We start from the raw sequence: 8,380 nt of genomic DNA on the forward strand, positions 1-8,380 counted from the left end.
AGTTAGTTCTAGGGTTTAGCAAATGTTATTATAGTTCTGACACAATTTCAAAAGTGTCAAATTTTTTGTTAGATACAAAATTGTTATACCCTCCTGAATGTTTTAATTCTCTTAAATTTTCAGGCATTGCAAACCATGAGTTAAACTTAAAAGTTTGTTGTGTTATAATGCTTCTGAGAAACTTAAATCAAACTTTTGGTATATGCAATAGAATAAGACTTTTAGTCATTGAATTAGCTTTTCATGTTATAAAAGTTAGAATTATAATTGGTGCTCATTCTAGTGAAAAAGTCTTTGTACCTAAAATTATTATGATAGTTAAAGATGAAAAACTACCTTTTGTCTTTAATAGAAAACAATTTCCTTTGAAGTATGTTATGCTATGATAACAAATAAAAGTTAAGGACAAACATTAGATATAGCTAGTTTATATTTGCCCAAACCTAAATTTACACATGACCAATTTATATGTTCTTATTTCAAAAGTAAGATATAGCCATAGTTTGAAATTTTTAATTCAAAATGAACATGGCATAAACAATTCTGAAACAAAAACATAATGTATAGAAAAATATTGACAATTTAGATCCAGGTTGTTATACATTAATTTTCATTGTTGTTTTATGTTTTGTACATAATTTTCTCTTTTTACTTCTTTGTTAAAATTTGTTTTATAGTTGGAACCATGATTGTTATAGTGATTATAATTGTATTACTTATTTTTCAATCTTTGTTATACCTGTATTCAAAATATTTAACCTGTATGTAACATATCTATAACCTAAGTTTCAATATGTTTGTAATAATGATCAATTTGGTTTCTTATATTTTCTTTCATGTGTTTGAACTTATTATAATCTATTGTTAACTTTTTATGTTTATAAGACTATTTTTATACTTATGTTTTTTTATTGTTTATATCATGTATTAAACTATATATTACTATTTTATAATCACATAGTGTTACTTTTATTACAGTTGACAAATCATTAGTCATTGCCTTTTGTCTTAACTATCACAAATTGGTGATAACTCGATTATGAAAAGATAACACGTATTTGGGATTCTATAAATCCTAAAATGAATCAATTTATGACTTTAAATTTTTCTGCTATTGATATTGAGGTATGAATAAAATTTAAATAGCTAAATAATTTTACATAATTTCTTTTATATAATATTTTAATATGCTTTATTTTTTTTCAGAATAATGCCATGCATGGTATCATCAGAAGTTTAGACACCAAAAAATTTAAATCCATGCTGAGAGAAGGTGTATATGAACTTTCAAGATTTTTGATAAGCAAGCAGAAAACTTCTTTTAATTTTGTTTGTGGACATAATACAATCACACTGATTAGAAATTCACAGATTAAACACATACAAGTTGATTCAACTATGTATCTTTGATACTTTTTCTCATTCCAAGCATATGATACACTTGATACAAGAGTAAATGAAGATAGATATATGATAGGTTATTTAATATTTACTTTCTTTTAACACTAAGCTATTACATTTATCATAATTGTTTAATCTCTACTTAATTTTAATATTTATGTATTATATTTATTACATCACTGTCTACATTTTGTTTTTACTAATTTGAATACCTTTTAAACTAATCATATATGATTGGATTGTTGAGATTAATAGGTCTTATTCAAGGTTTTGAAATGCAATCATATAAATGAGTTGTTGATAAATGAGATTTAATCATCCAAGAACTCAGGTTAAGAAAAGTAGTTTTATATTAATGAATGTAAGTCAAGATTTTTTTTCTCATGCTTGATTTTCTATTACAAACATTGATTTTATTATTTATCTTATAGTAGAAAAATTTTAAGAGTAACAATTTGGGAAGACAAACTCTCATTAATTGATGAAAACAACTTTGTGAAGATATTGGAAATCATAATTGTAAAAAATGTCATCATAGTTGGAGGGGCAACTCTAAGACCTTAAAAAGGTAAGTTGTAAAAAATCTTTTTTGCTTTCAAAGTTACAAATGTAGTTTAATTTAAATAATTCTATTGTACTCACATTATTATAGCAAGGAACAAAATTGTTATAATAGGTGAACCATACATATCTTCATGCTTTGCAACAAAAATTTATATAGATATCGATATTTCAAAAAGCAAAAAACTTAAAGAAAAGTATGTTGTTTACTCCTTTCAAAGATTTATATATAATTTTAATACAGTTTTCTTATATCTTCTTTCTAACTTTTATTACATCAATAAATAAAGATTTGAAAATCAAAGAGTAAAAGTTGATTTGTTCACATAAGAAAATTCTAATCAGCATTCAATCATAAGTAAAATAGAAATAAAACAAGCTTCTATTGCAGAGCTTTTCAGTTTAAATCCAACTGAAATCAACGTAACATTATGTAAATATAACTTGCAACTTTCTTTAAACATATTTTTTTTTGTTTCTTACTTTCATAATTTCTTATTATCTAATTTTGAGCTATGAAAAAAATTAATTGTTCATTCTTTTACTTGGAATAACAGTTGAGTAAAATTTGTTTTACAATTTGACTTTGATTTATTTTGTCATAACAATAAGGAAAGATCTTTTTTTTTTTTTTTATACTTGTGGTTGCAAGAAAAAAAGATGGCAAAAATTTCCATAAGCAAAACAAATTACCCACATTAAATGTACCAAAGATATAAAGAATAAGTTCATCACTTATCTGTAATGACTTTCAATGTGTGATAACCTTTAAAAGATTACAACCTTTTCAATTTTTTTTTCTTTGATTGAAAAAAAATTACTTTGACATATTGTGACATTTGCTAGAAGATGTCATAATATGTCAAAGTAATATAAGCATTAGACTAATTTGCTTGAAGATGATGAATGATCATGATATATATGATATTTCTTTGACAAAAAAGCTAAAAAAAGGATTCATAGAGTTTTAAACAATTGAATGCAAAATTTTAAGTAGTTGCACATGAAAATTACATTATAAAAAAATGCAAAAAAAAAAAAAAAACGGTTAACAATTTTATAAACTATAAGATAAAATGAAACAAGTAAAATACAAATAAGAATGTCTCTAAAGTATTTAGAAAGACAAAGGCAAAGTCATGCACAATCAACATATTTTCAAAACTATTACAAAATTTAGCTACTGTTAGATCTATTAATAATAATAATAATATCTATTATATTCTTAGCTAGCCAACTAGATAACGATTGTAAGTCAATTTTTGTTTATATTCTTAACTCGCCAACTAAATATAGCTTCAAAATTTTAACATCAAAGTAAAAAAGATGACATTTGAATGATTTGGTTCATGATAGTTAAAATATTCTTTTCTCATTGTTTGCAGAATAATATAATATATGAACACTTATTTGAATGTTGAATGTACAAACTTTGTTTTAATCTATTTTCACATACCTAAAACTCAATTTTTGTTTGTTTAGTGTATAAATTACATTTTAATCTATTTTACATAGCTGAAATTCAATAAAATGAACTATATGCATTTGAAGTTTCTTTAACATCTCATCAAAAAGTGATTAAAAAAAACAATAACCATCAATTAAACCTTGATGATTCAATTTTTAATAAATCAATGGTTGTTTCCAAAAAGTTATTCTAAGTATAATAATGTATATTACCCTGACATATAACCATCTGTTGATTAATAGAAAAATTGATGTTTCCATTGCTTCGTATTCAACATGTTGTACAAGATTACCTAAAATAATGATTCATATAAGAAGAAGCTACAAGCATAATTACTTTATTTTAAACATGCTAATTTAGCTTGGCTATACAATTCTTTTAAAATTTTCTTTATCAACTATTTTTCCTTGCTTAGATTTTATTGTCTATACATATTTCATTATTATATTTATTTTTTTCTTCTTTTATAGAATGAAATATGCTTATATACAATAAAATTTATATATGTTGATCCATCTAATGAATAGTTTTATAGTGCATGCAACCACTGCTTAAAAACTTTGTGACTAGATCATGGTTCACTGTACTATAATAAGCAGGGGGAAAATTTTCAATGCTTACGTAAGTTTTTTCATATTTATATTGATTAGATAATGTTTATTTTAAGAATTTTGCTTATTTTAAGTTTTTCTCAATAAAATCAAGCTTAGCATAGGTATAAAAGATTTTACTAAGCAAATGAATCTTTTAGTATTTGAAAAATCAACTGAAAAGTTTATTGATTCCACAATTTAGAAAATAACTTTCAAAGAAAGTTGACAGGTTTACTCTTCTAATACCTATTATTGAATTGCTTGACAAAGAAAAAAAACACTTGAAATTGGATTGTCTTAAAGAAGTATTATAAAAAATATAATTAATTACAAACTGTTTGACTCTACCAACATAAAAGATAATGTAGCTACTATAATAACTAAAAGAAATGAACAAGCTACATCATCAACTCAGTCAGTTCAAGAAGAAAAACAGTCAGTTTCCATATCTCTTATACTAATTTAGATGTAAACTAACCAATTATTGCAACAGAATCAGAACATCCAACCCCACCATCAGGAATTTAGATCCCACAAGATTTATTCCCTAAAGAATCTCTTACAAAGAAAAATGTACAATTCTATACCTTCCCTGAAGTTTCACCCATAAAAAAACTAAAATATACCTTATTAAATTTCTATATATACAAACTTTTTTATAGAAAACAAAAAAAAGTAACGGTACTTCTTTTAATTATTTATATAGAATGAGAAAGCATGAAGAAAAGTTTGATACATAGCATGAAAATGCCTTTTATAACTTGCTTTGTTTTGGCTACATTTCCTAAAAAATAGTAAGTAACTATTTTTACTCATCTTCTTTACATTAAATCATCAATTCAATTATATTATTAAATTTCTTCTTTTGCATGCAAATGTTGAATTATATTAGTCATTTTGTAGACTACAAATTATATCGTTTTGATTTATAAAAAAGACTAACTTATTAACACATTTTATTATAGGAAGGAAAAAATGATGAATGAATATCATTAGCTACTGTAGACACCCTAATCTGTCTAGGGTTTTAATTGTTTTTGTTAATAAAAAAAAAAAATCAAGAGGTTGGGTTGGTGTGAAACCTGTTTGTTTGGATTGAAAAGTTTGAGTTAGACTGAAGAGTTTGAATTGGACTTAAAATTTAGAGTTGAAATTTAAAGAAAATTAAAACCTTTTTTTATTTAGGGTTTTCTAGATTTAAACTTTATAAATACAAACCCATACCAAATAGTAAGAGACAAATTATTAAGGCAAAAAAACTACATAAAGGCAGCCATAGAGTACAAAATATTTTTAGGAGATTTTTTGGTTTAATCATGAAATTTTTTTGGAAATCCCAGTTTTCAGTAGAATTTTTTGGCAATCTTTGAAGATTTCGATGAGATTCCTAGTTTTTGGCATCAAATCTCAAAAGTTGACAAACGTTTGATGAATCAACCTAGATTCCGACTAGATTTTTTAGAATCCTATGAATATTCAACCGGAGTTTATCTAATTTTATAGAGAGAAAAGAGAGAGAGAATGAAAAGAAAAAATATGACGAAAAGACAAATTTACCCTTTTTATACCTCCACCAAAACAACATCGTTTTGGCGTTTAATTCAACCTAAGATCCACGTGTTTTCTTTTGGGTTGATCGACCCAAACTTTAACCTACTTCTCAACCCATGTCCTAACCTTTGGCTCCAGTCGAGTTGAGCTGTAAGCCGAGCCATTCTAGCTGTTTCTCCTTTTTACAGTTGAGCTACACACCGAGTCGAGCCAAGTCGATACTTGTTTTAGTTTTTTTAATATTTTAAAATATTATTTATTTATTTTATTTTATTTCTTTATTTTTAGTATTTTTTTCACATGATTAAATTTAAGAAAAAATTAAAAAAATTATAAAATTATAAAACAAAATAATTTTTTTAAAAATAAATATTAATTATCTAATGATGGCATTTTTAGTAATTGCAAATGTTTAATTTATATAAAATTTCTAAGTGAGAATTTTTTTTAAATTTATCCCAAATTGTGGAATAATTTAGATAAAATTTCAATAATAATAATTAATATTTATTTTTAATCTTTTAAAAAAATAAAAAATTTTAATAAAATTTTGGAATTAAATACTAATTATCCAATGTTGATATTCTTAGAAATTTCAAATGCCAAATTTCCTAATAAATCTCTAGGTGATAAATTTTTCTAAATATTTCTCAGATGTTGAAATAATTTATATGAAATTTCAATAAAAGTAAATGTATTCTTTTTCAGACAATAAAAATATAACTTAAAAAGTTTGTTGAAAATATTTGATAATTTATCCAAGAATGAGAATTTTAGAAATTTTAATTGATAAATTTCTTAAGAAATATCTAGGTGAAAATTTTCTTTAAATTTATCCCAAATGGTGAAAAACTTTAAATGAAACTTAAAAAATAATTGTCATATTATTTTTTTTCCAAAGATTAAGAAACTAACAAGAGTTTTTTTTTTTAAATAGACTCAAATGGTGAAAATTTTAAAAAATAAAACTTGTAAAATAAAAAATAAATTTTGATGACGAAATTCCTAGTAATCACAAATAGATGACTATCTAAAAAAATTTAGGTGAGAAGATATTTCTAATTTGACCAAGATGGTGGAATAATTAAATATATTTTCAATAAAAAAATAAAATAAAAAATGATTAAACTTTTTTCGATGACAGAGTCTCTTCAAGAAAATAAATGGGATTCTTGAATACTCTTGAGGTAAAAAAAATATTTTTAAAAATTCTACCAGATTAATAGAGAATCTTAAAAATTATTTTCAATATTCAACATTAAATTTAAGACCATTAGTATCAAGAGCTTAGGATAATTTAAAATAAAATGGTACTATCTTCTAGCTGAGCATGTGAGGGTGCTCTAACATTCTTCATATGTAATCAAATTCTTGAACTTTATTTTGATTAGTAGACCAGAATCAATTCTTTAGAGACCCTTAGCAGCTTTAAAAGGATAAATTCATTAGATGGCCAATCATACCTAGATAAAAGATTGGTGACGACTCCTCTTGTTAAGTCTAGCGATAGATTTATAGATCTATACGTTATGATAATTTGGCAACTCCACTGGGGATGCAATAGAGAGTCAGGCTATAAATTTTAAATTTATCCTATCCTTTGAGCTAATGGTTTTAAATTGTAATGATTATGTTATTTGTTTACTAATTTTTTTCTGTCTTTTATTTTATTTATGGGGTTTGGAAATTAAACGTTTTTTCATACACCCTATCACATACATTTGCATTACATGAGCTTTATACCCATGCTCCATCCCTCTTAGGAAGAAGTAAAGTACCTACGCTTTTGTAAGATGATAATCTTTATAATGGATAGTGAAATACTCCCACTTAAATTGAATCCTTTTTGTAGGTAGCCTGCGATGAGTGAAGATTAGAATGCCTTACTAGTTTGTGATGGACAATAATGCAAGGAACAATTTGAGAACCTTTAGTGGTTAAAATCACTTAGCCTAACATATAATTTACACTTAAGAGGCCAGCCTTAAGATAGAGCCATTCCTACTCATTGATAGATATAACTTAAAGTTATGACACATGAAAGAACAATTTGTGTGATATATTGATTATCTAACGATCTTATTTGTTTGATTTTGTGTACCTACATCATTTCAATTAGTGTTTGCATCCTATGCATCATTAACACTGTGCATTAGCATTAATTTCATATAGGGAATATTTATCATATATCAGTTATTAATAAACTAGATCTCACACCTACATCCATAGAAAGCCAAATGCAATCAAAATGTACATCAGTTTGTTATAAATTTGCTCCCCAATTAAAAATCAAGTTAGAAGAAGGTCAAAGATAAGATGTTAATTGTCTGCCTGAGGGTTTTATCTCATTATTGCCTAAGAGAGTTTATCTTGATCTCCAACAAAATGAATTGTCTGACTTAAGCAATGTTTGGGGATGCATGAGTAAAACAAGGTAGAAAGTATTTGAGAACAAATATAGAGATATAGCTTCACTGCTTCAGGTTGATGTGGATAATAATATGATTAAGCTATCCTTCAATTTTAGGATCCTTCTTATAGATGCTTTGTCTTCAATATAGTAGATATGGTGCCCATAATTGAAGAATACATGGTCCTATTCCACTTTGATTTGCTAAACCCAAACAAGATTTATTGGTCAAATAAAATAGGTTATCAAAAGAAACTTATGCAAATGCTTAGACTCAGCTTGCCTCAAATTGATGCATGTGTCAAAATAAAAGGCAAAAGTAAAGGTATTATATGGGGTTTTCTATGAAACTTTATTCAAAAGTATTTGGATAATGATCAGGGATTAATGGCGATG

The sequence above is a fragment of the Durio zibethinus genome, chromosome 7 (assembly GCF_047325235.1).
Source record: "Durio zibethinus cultivar Kanyao isolate XHJ-2024 chromosome 7, ASM4732523v1, whole genome shotgun sequence".
In the NCBI taxonomy this organism is placed as follows: domain Eukaryota; kingdom Viridiplantae; phylum Streptophyta; class Magnoliopsida; order Malvales; family Malvaceae; genus Durio; species Durio zibethinus.